Source organism: Schistocerca gregaria, unplaced genomic scaffold (assembly GCF_023897955.1).
Source record: "Schistocerca gregaria isolate iqSchGreg1 unplaced genomic scaffold, iqSchGreg1.2 ptg000100l, whole genome shotgun sequence".
Lineage (NCBI taxonomy): Eukaryota > Metazoa > Arthropoda > Insecta > Orthoptera > Acrididae > Schistocerca > Schistocerca gregaria.
This window is the reverse complement of record NW_026061715.1, coordinates 2,245,278-2,262,032: the sequence shown is the minus strand read 5'-3', so window position 1 is coordinate 2,262,032 and position 16,755 is coordinate 2,245,278. Positions and strand designations below refer to the sequence as shown.

Below are 16,755 nucleotides of genomic sequence, written 5' to 3'. Positions count from 1 at the left end.
CGGCGTTTTTCCCCGAGGTCGACGTTTTTTCCCGAGGTCTGCGTTTTTGCCCCGAGGTCGGATCAAAGATTTTTTTTCCCGAGGTCTAGAAATCTATCGATATATTGAAAATCCAAAGTATTTTCATGTATGTAGACTATACCGTTATTTCATGTCATCTTGAAACATTTATCCGACCACTAGATAATGGTATTTATCAAGATAGCGATATATTTCGTTATATCTATTTATTTCGATAATCGTTTTCTTAGGGGTACAGATTTATTTTGAGACGTCCATACTTTTCCCATTATCGATTCAATTCGATATATCGACTTACGTAGACGCGCACATTAAATCATGATATCGATTTATTTCGAGATATCTATCTATATTGAGGAGCCTATTTATTTCGAGATATCGATTGATTTAGAGTATCCGTTATATCGAGATATCGATTTATTTTGATATACCGACACAATTAAGGTTGTCTATATATTTCCAGGTATCGATATATTTCCATGTATTGGTGTACTACAGATATCGATTCTTATCGAGATATCGATATAATTCAAGGTACCTCCATATCTCTAGTAATCCATAAATTTCTAGATATCGCTATTTTGAGAGATATCTTTATATTACGTGGTACCAATATATTTCGAGATATCGATATATTTCTGTACCTCAATTTATCTCGATATGTCGACTAGCATCGAGATTTCGGTCTATATGGTAAGCCGAAATGCGTCTAGATGTCGATATACTTCGGGATATCGACTCATTTCGGTGTAGCGGTTGTTTGGAGGTGTCGATTTATTTCGAGGTTTCGATTTATTTCACGGTGTCGATTTATTTCGAGGGTTGCGATTTTTCTTGGGTTGCGATTTATTTCGAGGTGGCGATTTATTTCGAGGTGGCGATTGATTTCGAGGTGTGGATTTATTTCGAGGTGTCGATGTATTTCTAGGTGACGATATATTTCGATGTTACTTGTCGACTGCATCAGCTTAGAACCTATTTCGTACAGAGTGGTGCGACTGCATACCTCAGCAGGCGACATTGATATCCAGACGATGAATTTTACCGTTTCCGAGAGAAAAGCGTGCGATGTGATGAATTGGCACTACTTCATTATGAAAACAAATGACGAAAACGTGAGGTTTTCTTCGGTTTTTCTGCCACTGCTGCCAACTTTCAGCCCACCCCCTCCTCCCCTTCCCCAGTCGTGGCGATCAGCTTTTGTGATGGAAATGGACACAGGAAAGTAATAACGTTCCATGAAATCCCATTCTAGGGACGTTCAAGGGTAAATGTTCCAGACGGTTTATTTGCATTAAGACACGCATACTGCGCATCTACAATGTCACATCTGCCAGATCGTTTCTATTGTCAACAGTGGAAAACAAAACAGCGTACTGAAGAAGCCATAGTGAGACGCGGTTTTTGGTAGACGAAATAATAGGAATACTCTAGCCATTGATAATGATGATCTAATGAGAATTCTGTTATTGTTTTGAAAGATGCATTTAAATATGCATTGAACGTAGCTCCAAATTATTTTGAGAATTATAATTGCGGTATTATGAATCTACATTGGAGATTTTGTAATGCAAAACATTTCGATCTGAGAATACTTTACGTGATAGTACGGCATTGACCTTGTGTGTCATTAGGGTAAAGTTAATTTGCCGCCATTCACATAAAATTTATCCGCCATTAACATAAAATCTATTTTTCAGCGTACTGCAATAAGGACTCACTTCAGATGATTGGACAATTAAAGAGAACTCAAACCGTTATTTTAATAGTATTCGTAGGTCCATTGCAGCATTTACCGTGGACAGTCCCTGAGCCTAGACTGTCAGTTTTATGTAGGGAGTACTACTTTAAAAAAGCACTCCGTGTTCAGGTCACAAGTGGCCAATCAGGACCATCCGACCTCCACGTCATTCTCACTGAGGGTGGAGGAGGAGCTGGCTCTCCCACTCGTTGTGGTAGTTTCCTTTGACTGGAGCCGCTACTATTCGGACGAGTAGTTCCTCAATTGGCATCGGAAGGCTGAGTGCAACCCGAAAAATGCCAACAGCGCATAGCGGCCCATATGGTCACCCATCCAAGTGCCGACCACGCCCGAAAGTGCTAAACTTCAGTTATCTGACGGGAACCGGTGTATCCACTGCGGCAAGGCCATTGCCCCTACCACTTTTTATGATATTTTTGATCGTAGTTCAGGTCTGATGGCTGGGAAGAATGGACGTTTACCATGTTATGCACATTTATATTTTCACTACGTCGACACAGCTGGTCCAATTACGACCACAGGTGATGGTAGCCATAATGATCGTGCCAAGCATCCCGTGTACATTAGTTACACCCAAGTGTGTGGGCATCACAGCATTCGTGACATTTAAATTTGTTACTTCTTTGCTACTATATTCGCAATAAATTTTGCAGACAGTATCCGCATATGACGCTGAATGTACCTACAAAATTATATCATTGTACGACACATGTTTCGGGAGATACGTCATAAAAACTCAGGACAAGGCCAGACGCTGCATAGTACGGACGTGGACGCACAGCTCTAAATAAATGCCTGGTCAACACCAAGCTTTTCCGCTAGTCATCTATAAAGATAAAAAATCCCCAATATTGTCTACCAGCGTATTTTTGAACAACCTTTATTTTGTCATCCATTTTTTTCCTGTAAAAATCGTAAAAGCCGTGCATCATTGTGTTTTTAAAAAGCGTTTCTTATTGTCATCTCTTTTTATGTATTTTAAACCATCTATCGCTTGTGTAACCTGTGGCTACAAGTCCATTCCCTTTATGGTGTAATCGAAATAATAAACAACGCAAAAAAGTGTGGGTCAATTTCTTCCTCATTTTTCGGAACTTCTGATAATAGTAAATCGTTGGCTCTTTGAGGGCGTGGTAGGTACATACAAGAGATTAGTGTAAGATTAGAATTTGGGTTAGATGCAGTGCCAGGAGGTTCTGTTTCTATCTGGCTAGCTTCAGAGTACTTCACCATCTACTAAGTGATGCGTTTCATTGTGAATGGTGTGTTCTGTGCTAGGTCTACCCTTTTACTGCACAATGCTGTTCCTTCGATGCTATTAAAACCAGGATGTTATCAAAATATATGCACAGTGGCAGACTGGAGTCTGCAGAAATATTTCCAGTGGTGGGGAGGGGGGAAGGCGCGTCGGGGCTGGAGTGCATGATTATGAGACTGGCACTCTGTGTACAAATCAGCTGGTCAGTTACGAGGTGCATCAAGCTACAAGACCCTAACTCTATAAGCGCTACAACTGGCCAAAGCTAAGGTTTATCAGTATTGTGGAGAATTCTTATCTGGAAGAGTATATTGTAACGAATAAAAACTCTTTACTCCAGATTCCAGGGAGGGTTGGGGGCGATGGGTGAAAGTGCCCTTTTGCCTATCCTCCCCTCCCGACCTCCTCCCCTCCCCCTCCCCTTCACCCTCGCAGACGCCAATGGCTGGCCCGTTCATTTTGAGAACATCAGAGCTCCAGTAACCTTTCTGAGAAACTGTTCTTGTTGTCCTTGTGCGTCAATCTTACCACTCAGAACACCAGTGGGAATGTTGGTTATCGCTGAAATAACTGGTTTTCGGCTCTTATCAGTTTCCCAACCTCACTTTAAGCTAATTGTTAAAGCCCGTCACAATACCAGTTCTTGTAATAACCGATTTTCAGTCTTTTATTTACATTATTTTCTCTAGTAAACGTAGAAATCAAACAAAGATTAAACAATTTTTACTTTCTCAGTTTCTTGATAAATGGAATCAAAATGTCAAATTAAATACCCTTATGATGACCTGCAGCCGTTCAGAACGAAATTAGAATTATATTAATACCGTCAGCTGCTCACGTGTGTCGATATATATCAACGGCGACAGGTGACAATGTGTGCACGTCTGGGACTCGAACCCGGGATCTCCTGCTTACATGGCAGGTGCTCTGCCCATCTGAGCCACCGAGGGCACAGACGATAGTGTGACTGCAGGTACTATCTCGCGCACGCCTCCCGCGAGACTCACATTCTCACCTTGCATGTCCACACACTACATTCGTAGTGTCCCACACCGACACACTCATTACTCGTGGAACACATTCTTACCAAGTCCAGTTCGGGGAATACGTGTGCATCTTCACAGAAGAAGGTCATGGCTGGTATTGCCAGAACCATATACTTATATTGATATGGACATGTCTTCCACGAGGAATGAGTGTGTTGGAGTGGGACTCTACGACTGTAGTGTATGGACATTCAAGGTGAGAATGTGAGTCTCGCAGGAGGCGTGCGCGAGATAGTCCCTGCAGTCGAACCATACACTGTGTCCTCTGTGCCTCAGATGGATAGAGCGTCTGTCATTTTAGCAAGAGATCCCGGGTTCGAGTCCCGGTCGCGGCACACATTTTCACATGTCCACGTTGATATTTATCAACGCCCGCGAGCAACTGACGGTATTAATATAATTCTAATTTCTTTAAATTAAATAGTCAAATAAAACTTTGTCCGATCTTCGCTGCTGGCGAGTGCTTCTATACTACAGAAAACTGGCAATATTATCCTACTGATTATAGTTTTTAGAAGCTCTGCTCAAAAATTATATTGTAATCGGTTATCACAGCACTATGCAGGCATTACGTATAGTCCAGCGATAAAGAGTGAAAACTGCGGCAGGAGAACTCTCTTTTTCGTTTTAATTTCTCTGTTTTTAAGGGCTAAAAGCAGATAACGGCATACTACGTAGACACAGCAGCAGATCAGGCACTTTCTACTTTTATCCAGAACTATGAATAATTTGTTAAATTTTAACTTTTTTCCTTGTATGATGTCGCAAGTCGACCAAATCTAACTTTGTTCTTCACTCGTACCGCATATCGTAAAATACTTCCAGACTTCCAGATGGTGCCATTCTATGTTACAACTGACGTTCGACAACAGCGAGAAACTGTGTCCAGTCTCGCGCTCTGCTTGTATAACAGGCACAGTATTGTCTCGGCAATGTTGGACCAATCCATTTGTTGCTCGTTTCTATCAGCAGTGTTATTAAAGTGGCATACATAACTTTTCCCATTTTTTTCTGTAATAACGCCGTATTTCAGTGCTATGGAAATCTTACGAATAAAAATTACTCGTCTTTTTTTAAAAAGGTTTATTTGAAAACTAAAAATTTTACTACGACATCTGTGGCTAATTGATATATCTGTTTTTACGTGGTTATCAGGAAAAAATGAAAAGATACTTGTTATAACCGAGAGCAAACAAATACTGAAAGACATCGGTTATTCAGAACTAAAATACCCATGTCGTTTTAACTGATCGGTTTTTCTATCTATAAACTGCAGTGTCGCCATAGAAAAGTGTGTCGCTCCATCAATGTCCATAGCAACTTTGAGATATGTGTTTATGCGCAATATCGGCAAATGGAAACACGAAGAGGTAATAAGCACCTGAGCGATAGAATTTATTTCACAGTCAGAAAAGTCGAGTGACAGGCAAGACTGAATCACTGTAATAGAAATTATATGGAAAGCTGTGTAAAGGAAAATTTCCAGTTCTTTCGTGGATTCCAAAATTGAAGCAAATTCCGGGACACCAAGGTGACATAGTCTTATACGGATAGTATTCCATGACTAACGTAATTGGCCCATATACTGTACTGGTATACGGATAATATTACACGACTAACGTAATTTACCTGAAATAATTTACAAACATGTTACTGTAACATTCGCTACTACTCATTACGCTAATTCACCTTCAGCCATTAAGCGCAAATCTCAGTTATGATACGTGCGCCAAACAAAAATTTATCAACCTAGTAACTCAAGACAACTACAAACGATCATTGTGTGCAAAATAAATAGAACACTTCATAAGAAGAACATGACGGGTTTGAATCATTCCCACCGCAAAGGATGAAAAATTCAGGCTCGCACACAAGACCACTTGATAACTAACCAGAAATTCAGATTAGTTGTAGCTTCGGTGACAATCGCCTTTTTTACATTTTCCCCGTAAACTAGATAATTATGAAACGTAAGCAACTACTGTAAAATATCTGCGGCAACGGCCTTGCCGTGGAGGTTGCATCGGTTCACGTGGGATCACCGAAGTTAAGTGCGTTGTCGGGCGTTGAAGGCACTTGGATGGGTGATCATCCAGGCCGCCATGCGCTCTTGCCATTTCTCGGGGTGCACTCAGCCTCATGATGCCAATCGAGGAGCTACTCGACCCAATAGTAGCGGCTCCGGTCAAAAAATACCAACATAACGACCGGGAGAGCAGTGTGCTGACCCCCGCCCCTCCTGTTCGCATCCTCCACGGATGATGACACGGCGGTCGGATGGTGCTGTCCCAGTAGGTCACTCGTGGCCTGAAGACGGAGTGCTTACAAAGCAAACTACTCTCCAGTGGATGGTCGTACTACTGAGAGCTTGATGCCTGGCATCAATAACAGATGGCAGCACAAGAGGTTGGCTTACGCCTACTGCCGAATTTTGCGATCTGTCGTAAGCCTGCGTAAGCACGTAGGGCCTTCCGTCTTAAGTGCAAGCATATCCATTGCGTTTTCTGTCAAGCGACTTGAGTGGAATATTTCATTATTTCTGAAATTTTATAGAAATGTTTTTCTTTGTATATCCTCACCATCGGTACTGAATTTACTGTAAAATTATTTGCTCACTTTTCGGAACTTCCGTTCATAGTAAATCGATACTATTTGAAGCCGTGGTAGATACGAGTCTAGTGTGCTTCACCTTCAGCACCTTCTGTGTCAGTCTCGGTTAATATGTCGCTGATTTCACAACGAACAGTTCGTTGTCTACTGAGTATACTGTCTGTTGCACGACACTATCCCTCCCACGCTGCTAAATGTAGGTCGTCGGCAAAATATGACTGCAGTGGAACAAGGGCGTCTGCAGAAATTTCCCCAGGAGGTGGTGGTGGCATTGGTAGTGGTGTGTGTGTGTGTGTGTGTGTGTGTGTGTGTGTGTGTGGAGGACTATTACTATGAAACTCACACAGTCCAGACCGCCAAGGAAAATAAACCTTGAGATTTGGAAAGAGTGTTGATCTTATACCGCTTATACTGCATATTTCAAAATTCCACCTCTAAGGGGGAGACGCAGGACATGAAAGGATTTCTGAATCATGTAGCTATTAAGGTAATTTTGAAGCTAGGCATACGAACATTTGTATCTGGTTTCTAGGTCAGAAATAAAGAAATATGTGTTCCAGTATCTTTGGGAATTTAACCTCTATGAGGTGAAATAGTGGATGAACATTTTATTTTGAGATAAATAATTATGGAAGAACTATGAAAGTATTTTTAAGGCTACATCTACGAAAATTGGTATTTGACTTCAAGGCTACAAATAAGAAAATACGTGTTTCGGTGTTTTTGGAAGTTCAACCCCTAAGGGGATGAAATAGAGTGAGCTGGTGCGTTTCTGGCGCCAGTTTCCGTCGATCGTTGTTTCGATCTTTGAGTCGCGGTCCAGAGGACACTGCTCCCTAAGCGACTGTAGTAGTTCTCTGTGCAGCCCAACATCGGGCTTACCACGCTTACACTGGACACAGTTGCCAACAAATCGCCTGCCATCGCGATATAGGTTGGGCCAAAACATGTATTCCTGAACTCGGTTCAAGGTCTTGAAGAACCCCAAATGACCCCCGTCCGCCGACTCGTGGAAATATCTGAGTGCCATGCTAACTCGTTCCTGTGGAATACAGACCTTCACTTGGCCACGGTTGGCTCCCCCTTTACACAAGAGGCCCGCACGAAGGCAACAGCTAGTGACGACGTCGCCATCCACAAACTGCTGCATATTCGGTCCCCACCCGGCGTCCTCGGCCTGTTTGCCGGCTAAGTCGAAGAAGAAGCCGGGTGTCTCGGAGAGAAGGAAATTCACCCCCAGATCCGGCTCCACGTTTCTGAAAATGGTTCATTATGAAAGCATTATGAAAGCATATCTGACAATTCGTATTCGGCTAATCTGTTAAAATTTTTAAAAACTACGTGTTTCACTGGTTTTTAACTTCGAGCATAAGGGGATGAAAATTTTAATGAAATATTTATTGCGTTATATTAAAATATTTTAAATCTGCATCTACGAAAACCGGTATTTCACTTCTCAATTAGATATAAAGAAATATGCGTTATACAAGCAAGAATACAAACGGCTTGATTAACAAAAACCTTGGACCCCAGCTGTCAGCATTGCTTTTTGGTCATTCAGCAAAAGACCATGCTTCAATGGCGTTAAGTTTAGAAAAGTTTAGAAAGTGTTGCAGTTTATAAAAGACATAAAAAAAACGATTAAAGAAAAAATGCTTTGCAGACCATGAACGGTCTAAGTAAGTAGAGAAGCGGATGATAAGCTAGCTCTTTATGCAAATAAGTTGGTCAGTTTAAGTTCCGAGACATGTCATGCAGCAGGAACGGAATCCTATAGTTGCTACGATTGGCTAAAGGAAAAGTTTTGCAGAATCACGCGAAATCACTTCTGCAAGTGGCTGAGAATCTCGTAATGAATAAAAATTCTGTACTGAGAATTCCAAGGTGGGAGAGGCGAGATTCCTCCCCCCCCCCCCCCCTTCCCCCTTCTCAGAATCCTATCCTTCTTTACCTACAGCAAAAAATAAATAAATAAATAAAACTAGAGAAATTTCTACTGTGAAACTATTTGCATACAAGAGAACGGCCATTAAAATTTAACTCTTCAAAGTTTTAAGCCCTGGCCCGTTCGAAAATTCAATTTCTTTGTAGTTGCATTTTTTAAAGGTGTACTTGTCTAGACTCCTGGAACGGAAAGGTTTTTTTTTTTAATCCGTGCTTTACAAAAGTTTCTACAGTCCATTGTTTGAAGCAGTGTCACAGCTGCCATGAGCCGCGCGGGGTACCCGCCATGTGTCCAACGCCTTGTCACGGTTCGCGCGGCTCCCCCCGTTGGAGGTTCGAGTCCTCCCTCGGGCATGGTTGTGTGTGTGTTGTCCTTAGCATAAGTTACTGTAAGTAGTGTGCAAACATACGGACTGATGGTTCAAATGGCTCTGAGCACTTTGGGACTTAACATCTGAGGTCATCATTTTCCTAGAACTTAGAACGACTTAAACGTAACTAAATTAAGGACATCACACACATCCATGCTCGAGGCAGGATTTGAACCTGCGACCGTAGCGGTCGCGTGGCTCCCGACTGAAGTGCCTACAACCGCTCGGCCACATCGGCCGGTCTATCATGTATTCTAGAAGAGCTGCAAGGTCGTCAGTGGCGCCTGTTCTTTCTAGAACAGTTACTATCTTCATATCTATGGTTAAACGTCACCCAGCCATTGACCTTCGTCTGTGCGAATGCGCACAGGCTACCGGAAATCTTACGGGAATCGTCACCTTAGTGTGAGCCAGTAATGAGTGGATGGACAAATACCTATTAAGTACATTACGTAATCGGATTGTGGGCGGTTCGGGGTGTGAGTCTCACGGGAAGCGTGCGAGGGATAAATTCCTGCAGTCGTGCTGTTCATTTGTGCCCTCGATAGCTCAGATGGATTGAGCGTCTGCCTTGTAAGCAGGAGATCCTGGGTTCGAGTCCCAGTAGCGGCACACTTTTCAGCTGTCCCCATCGAAGTATATCAACAACACCTGTCGGCAGCTGAGGGTTTCAATTAATTATCAGTTGTGTAGGTGATTCGATGAACCCTTTGCCAGGCACTTAAATGTGTTTTGCAGGGTATCCATATAGATGTAGATGATAACTCGTCCCGTGTCGCACGTGCTCAAAAGGATTCATACTGCAGAATGCATGCAAACATACTCACCGAAAATACGGACGAATATCAAGTGCAGGCTGCCGAGTGCTGCATATCCAGCTTAGACAGATCGGCTTCTCCTGCCAAGAAGAACAGGAAGTTGCTGTCTAGGAACAATCAGAGGTAGAGGAAGGGCTGATAAATACTCCTTGAATTGCAGACTAAACGTAAATAACGAAAATACATTTTTGGTAAAAATTGGTCAAAACATAATCGTTTGCCCTCCGTATTGGATTAGCTGTTTTGAATATTGAAAATCTGACTTCAGATTCGTTTTCAGCGACATTAAGAATATATGTGTAACACTCAGTTCATGCAAATCGAAGTAATAATATAACTAAATGTTTTCCCTAAACTTTGAACACTTTTTTTTTTCGAGTAACGATTTTCTCAGAACGGCATGCAGCATAAATTAAAAGTGGTTCGATCTCTTAACTTCTACCTCTGACCCCTAAAAGTAAACACTTTTCTTAGGAACTTATAGCTATAATATGACATTTGTTAATATTAACTAATTTTTGTGTAGGCATAAGGAGTGAAACAAACCCCTCAAAATCGAACTCAAAGTTCGAATTAGCACTGTATCGTTAAATTTAAGGTTGTTTCATTGCGGTTAGGTATACGCTCCCATTAATTTTATGTATTATCGACTGATGTTATCCATTTTCAAGTTCAGAGAAATAATGTAGTATCAACTGATGTTACCCATTTTTGAATTCAGGTAACATCTGAGGTGCCACACTGCACGCACTCTGCGTACTCCAGTCTCGCAAGCCCTTGATCAAATCATAATTACGGGCGCCATGTTTTACTGAAAATCTAAAATTAAGCTCATAGTATTGTCACTCGTAATTCCCAAACAGATCGTTCGAATGTATTTTCATTGTCTCAAAAAAAAATTTCAAATTTACCCTTTTTTGCTCATTTGTATGAGAACCTGGCCGTAACGCCGGAATATAGTCACTAGATTTTTTTTCAGAGACGCTGTACGTTCGCGAGAAGACTTTCGTTCTGCGCGTGTCGAAGGACATTCCTCAGATATTACTGTGTGTGTGCTACTCAGTCGTGCCATTTAAGTGTACATCTTTGCATAGTTTTCCTTTCACGATGTAAACAGTGTTCCGCTCAGTTGCTAACTGGCCAGTGAGTGGTTCCGAAGGTGTCGGATGTGCGGTGCGTTCGGTCTGCTAGGACAACAGCAGACTGGCGTGGTGCGATGGCAGAAGCAGACACTGAGGGAGCTAGCTGCTGGGACGCCAGCGAACAATTTATGCCAAGTAAGACGAAGAGGACTATTCTAAAATTACGAGCCGTCTAAAAAGTGTTTACCATTGGTAAATCTTGCTGTTGAGTCTGACAAAACTGACAGTTTTTCCTAGAGATACAGGAAATCCCCCCACCCCCACTCAATGAATATTTGGTTGTGATGACAGGCCGATTGGTAGTGTAGCCCGAGATCTAAGTTAGGTTGGAAGGTGGTAATTTGATTGAGAGTTGTTTACGCCAACGATTATGAATGCCGACTAAACGTTGTGCGAGCAGATTGCCCTGTAGCGTAGCCTAGTGTTTCCGTCCGCGCCACATTTAACACACTTTCTCTAACTGTGTACAAAAGTCTCACAACAGCCACGATAACTACGTTTCTGGTGGGGGGAGGGTAGAGTCCACTATGTAACTTTCACAGCAAATTTTAGTAACCGCATAAACTAACCGAAATAGAAGCGTCATTTTAACTAGATTTCCTTTTGTGGGAAAATAATGGTTCTCCTCTTTTGGCAGAAACTGTAATATGTAGGCGACATATTAGTTTTTTTAAAACTCTGAATCATGATCTCAATAGACGCAGTGCTTTTTTTACGTTACTTGATTTGTGGTCTATAGTAAACAATGCAACGAATTGGTAAATTCTTTGAAGTTTGACGTGTGTTACATAGACGACGTCTGCAATGTTCGTAAGGCCAAGTTTGCATATATTCGGTGTCTGTTTTTTTGGCCATGTACTGTATAATTAAGGGGAGGAGGATTATGTTCAAGGAGCAGTGCATTAGCAGTCTATGGAGAAATTGAGAATTTGGATCTAACGAACGGCATGCTCGGGCAGTTCGTGATATTCTGTTGACCACTGTGTAATTCGGACACAGAGATCATTGCCTCTCCCTAGTAACCAGGGGACTCGGGTGCTAATCCTGGTCTGGCACAAATTTTCAACAGTGCCCATTGACTAAAGTCTGTGCCCATTGTCAGCTAATATCATTGTTTCGGTGTTAAATAGTATTTTGTTCGCGATACGTGGTTTAGCTTTTTCATGGATAACAGCTTTGAAAAGCGTACAGGTTATATTGATATTCGTTCGTCGTTAGTCCAAGGCAACTATAGCGATTTATAAACACAGTTGTAGTTCGTATTAAGCCCACATACGTAATTGTGTCCTGTGTTTCTTTACCAAGAACTACTCCGTAAGTAATTCCCCTGTAGTGGTATTTTGTTATAGTATTTTGTTTAAATATTTATAGACTGCAGGCTTGGATGAAATATGAAACACATGTCCGAAGTTCCTGTTGATATTGCAGATACTGTTTCATCCGTACTAGGGGCCAAAACATTTCATCAAATACAGAAGGACACAATTTGTCTCGAGATTTAGCAATTTTTCGTAATAGAGGCCTTGCGTCGATATGTTTTTCTCTAATTCTTGTTTGGATTTAATCTTAAAACACACTAACTCTTCCACCACTTATTCGATATGTGTTTTCATGCCTTTCGTAGCCTAGAGTTCCTAAACGGTCGATAATATTAATAATTTCCTTTCTCAATTTTATTTTCTGTAAAATCTCCTGTTTATGGTTATTGCTAACATGTTTCACGTTCTCACTTTTATTATTTTTATTTTTCTAGTTTTGTGCCTTGTAGCCAAATTTTCTTTGAATCTGGTTTTCAATTCTGAAATAGTAACAGTTGAAGGTCAAGAGAAGATTGCGGTCTATTTGAGGAGAGTGGCTTGGAGATTTTTTATAACAGACGTATACAGGTCATGGGGATCCTTACCTATATACATTTACTTCGAGTGTGATGTAGCCCATTCTCTTGTCATGATCTCGGCTGTATCGTAGCACATTGTCTCGGTTAGGTTGGAGATTTCTGTTGAGAGTTGGCGAAGTCAACGAAAGTGATTACAAAGTAAAGACTGTGCTAACAGAACGATCTGTAGCGTAGTCCAACACGTTCTTTCTGTCCTTTTAAAGCCTCTTTTAATTAAAAATAACTAAAGCTGCAAGATACAATCACAAAAACTGTGTTACGTAATAGAGTAATCCCAGACTATTGTTGTGTAAGTTGTGTGCGTACACTATTTTTTTTGTCAGTGAATATACACTTTTTTACTCATTTGCTGGGTTTCAGTTTTCCCCGTTTTCTGGCAAAAAACCTTTTCCTGTGAAGGGCCCATTAGCTTGTCGGTTATATTTGTGACTTTCTCGACGGTCAGTAATTTCGTGATAGTCCATCCACCGGCGTCATTGTTAACATCGGATATAGATTTAAGTATTAGGAAGGCTAATATGAAGCTAATGCATGAGTAGGTCTAATAATTAATAAAAATAGGAATGCGGGTAAGCTACTACATACAGCATAGTGAACGCATTGTTGTGGCCAAGATAGCCACGAATCCCACGCCTACCAAAGTCGTAAAAGTAGTCTTCAGATGATGAAGAAATTGATGGAATGTGTGATGAGATAAAAGAAATCATTCAGATAGTGATGGGAGATGAAAATTTAATATTAATGGGTGACTGGAATTCGACAGTAGGAAATGGAAGAAAAGGAAACGTAGTAGGTGAATATGGAATGGGGGTAAAAAATTAAAGAGGAAGCCGCCTGGTAGGCTTTTGCCCAGAGCATAACTTAATCATAACTAACACTTGGTTCAAAAATCATGAAAGAAGGTTGTATACGTGGAAGAGACCTGGAGATACTGCAATATTTCATATAGATTATATAATGGTAAGACAGAGATTTAGGAACCATATTTTAAATTGTATGACATTTCCAGGGGCAAATGTGAACTCTGATCACAATATATTGATTATGAACTGTAGATTAAAACTGAAGAAACTGGAAAAAGTTGGGAATTTAAGGAGATGGGACCTGAAAGAACTGACAGAATCAGAAGTTGTACAGTGTTTCAGGAAGAGCATTAGGGAACGATGTACAGAAATGGGGGAACGTAATACAGTGTGATGGGGGATCTGAGTGGTGTACTGTCAAGGGGGAGGGGGTTCCTCAGGGATCAGTGTTGGGGCCGCTGTAGTTCCTTATTTATATAAATGATATGCCCTCAAGTATTACGGGTAACTCTAAAATATTTTTGTTTGCTGATGACACTAGCTTGGTAGTAAAGGATGTTGTGTGCAACATTGACTCCGTTTCAAGTAGTGCAGTACATGACCTCAGTCAATGGCTTGTAGAAAATAAACTAACGTTAAATCACAGTAAGATTCAGTTTTTACAGTTTCTAACACACAATTCAACAAAACCTGACGTTTTAATATCACAGCATAGGCATATGATTAGTGAAACTGAACGGTTCAAATTCCTAGGTGTTCAAATAAATAGTAAGGTGTTGTGGAAAGCCCACGTTCAGGATCTTGTTCAAAGACTTAATACTGCCATTTTCACTATTCGAACGGTACCGAAAGTGAGTGATACTTCGCCAAGTAAATTAGTCTACTTTGCTTATTTCCATTCACTTATGTCGTATGGTATTATGTTTTTGGGTAACTCTTCCCATTCTAGAAGGATATTTTTGGCTCAGAAACGAGAGGTTCGGGCAAAAAGTGGTGTGAGTTCACGAACCTCTTGTCGACCTCTGTTCAGGGAGTCTGGGTATTTTGACATTGGCCTCTCAATATGTATATTCCTTATTGTCGTTTCTTGTTACCAATATTAGTTTATTTCCAACAATAAGCAGCTTTCACTCGGTTAATACTCGGGAGAAATCAAACCTCCATTTGGATCGGACTTCCTTAACTCTTGTGCAAAAATGTGTGCAGTATACTGCTGCATCCATTTTCAATAAGCTGCCACTCGAATTCAAAAATCTTAGCAGTAATCCACGCGCTTTCAAATCGAAACTGGAGTGTTTCCTCATGGGTCACTCCTTCTATTCTGTCGAGGAGTTAATTGAAAAATTAAGCTGATTCTCATTGTACTGCTGATAGCGTTTGCTTAAACTTATGGACTGATTTTCTCTCAGGTTCATGAGCATGTATTTTTATCTGTTATTACTTTTATGTTGTAAGTTCATGTGTCGCCCTAACCGCCGTCTGCTTCACGTCTGCTGTGCAGCGAGCTACCTTAATTTAAGTATTAACTGTATTTTTCTTACTTGTCACTTCTTCTTCCGTGTGTTTTTGCTTTTGCTGCCTCGGAGTGTAGCGGCAGTGGGGAGTCTAGTGCGTCGCATGGTGCACCCCAGGTGTTAGATGCTTCACCCACTGTCTCTGCTGTCGAGACATCTTCGCGGGTACCGGGCGCGGCTGGCCACCCTCTCCCCAAGGGGAGTGGCGGGTTCAGCGGCGTTCGCGGCGCACGAGGCGGAGGGTCAATGTGGAGGCTGGCCGTGTGGCATCGCCCGCTCTGCCTGTGAATGGACATGTGGCTGCTCCTTCAGCAAGGTCCGAGCAGGCACACGGGGGGAGGGGTTTATTAGTTATTGGGAGCTCCAACGTTAGGCTGGTGATGGAGCCCCTTAGGGAAATAGCGGAAAGGTCGGGGAAGAAGGCCAGTGTTCACTCTGTGTGCTTGCCGGGGGGTCTCATCCGAGATGTGGAGGGGGCCCTACCGGCGGCGATAGAGAGCACTGGGTGCACCCGACTGCAAATTGTTGCTGATGGCGGCACCAATGACTCCTGCCGTCTGGGTTCAGAGGTCATCCTCAGTTCGTACAGGCGGTTGGCGGAGTTGGTGAAGGCGGAAAGCCTCGCTCGCGGGGTGGAATCAGAGCTAACTATTTGTAGTATCGTTCCCAGAACCGATCGCGGTCCTCTGGTTTGGATCCGAGTGGAAGGCTTAAACCAGAGGCTCAGACGATTCTTCGGAGAGCTGGGGTGCAAATTTCTCGACCTCCGCAATGGGGTGGAGAAATGTATGGTCCCCCTGAATAGGTCAGCCGTGCACTACACGCCGGAAGCGGCTACGAGGGTAGCGGAGTACGTGTGGAGTGCACATGGGCTTTTTATTAGGTTAGAGAATTCCCTCCCTAGGCCCGACAAGACGCCTCCTGAGACGCGGCAAGGCAGGAGTAGGCAAAATGCGACAGGGAATAACAATATTAATGTGCTAATAGTAAACTGCAGGAGCGTCTATAGAAAGGTCCCAGAACTGCTCTCATTAATAAACGGTCACAACGCCCATATAGTACTAGGGACAGAAAGTTGGCTGAAACCACATGTAAACAGTAATGAAATCCTAAACTCCGATTAGAATGTATATCGCAGAGAAAGGCTGGACAGTAAAGGGGGAGGCGTGTTTATAGCGATAAGAAGTGCAATAGTATCGAAGGAAATTGACGGAGATTCTAATTGTGAAATGATTTGGGTGAAGGTCGCGGTTAAAGCAGGCTCAGACATGGTAATTGGATGTCTCTATAGGCCACCAGGCTCAGCAGCTGTTGTGGCTCAGCACCAGAAGAATAATTTGGAAAATATTTCGAGTAGATTTCCCCACCATGTTATAGTTCTGGGTGGAGATTTTAATTTGCTGGATATAGACTGGGAGACTCAAACGTTCATAACGGGTGGCAGGGACAAAGAATCTAGTGAAATATTTTTAAGTGCTTTATCTGAAAACTACCTTGAGCAGTTAAACAGAGAACCGACTCGTGGCGATAATATATTAGACGTTCTGGTGACAAACAGACCCGAACTAT

General features: G+C 42.1%; 1 non-coding gene across 1 annotated transcript; it reads left to right on the top strand.

Annotated features, from left to right (window-relative positions):
- Positions 1-9,549: 9,549 nt before the first annotated feature.
- Trnat-ugu (transfer RNA threonine (anticodon UGU)) lies at positions 9,550-9,624 on the top strand. The gene has a single exon. It is a non-coding gene; the product is annotated as a tRNA-Thr (tRNA).
- The last annotated feature ends 7,131 nt before the right edge of the window (positions 9,625-16,755 follow it).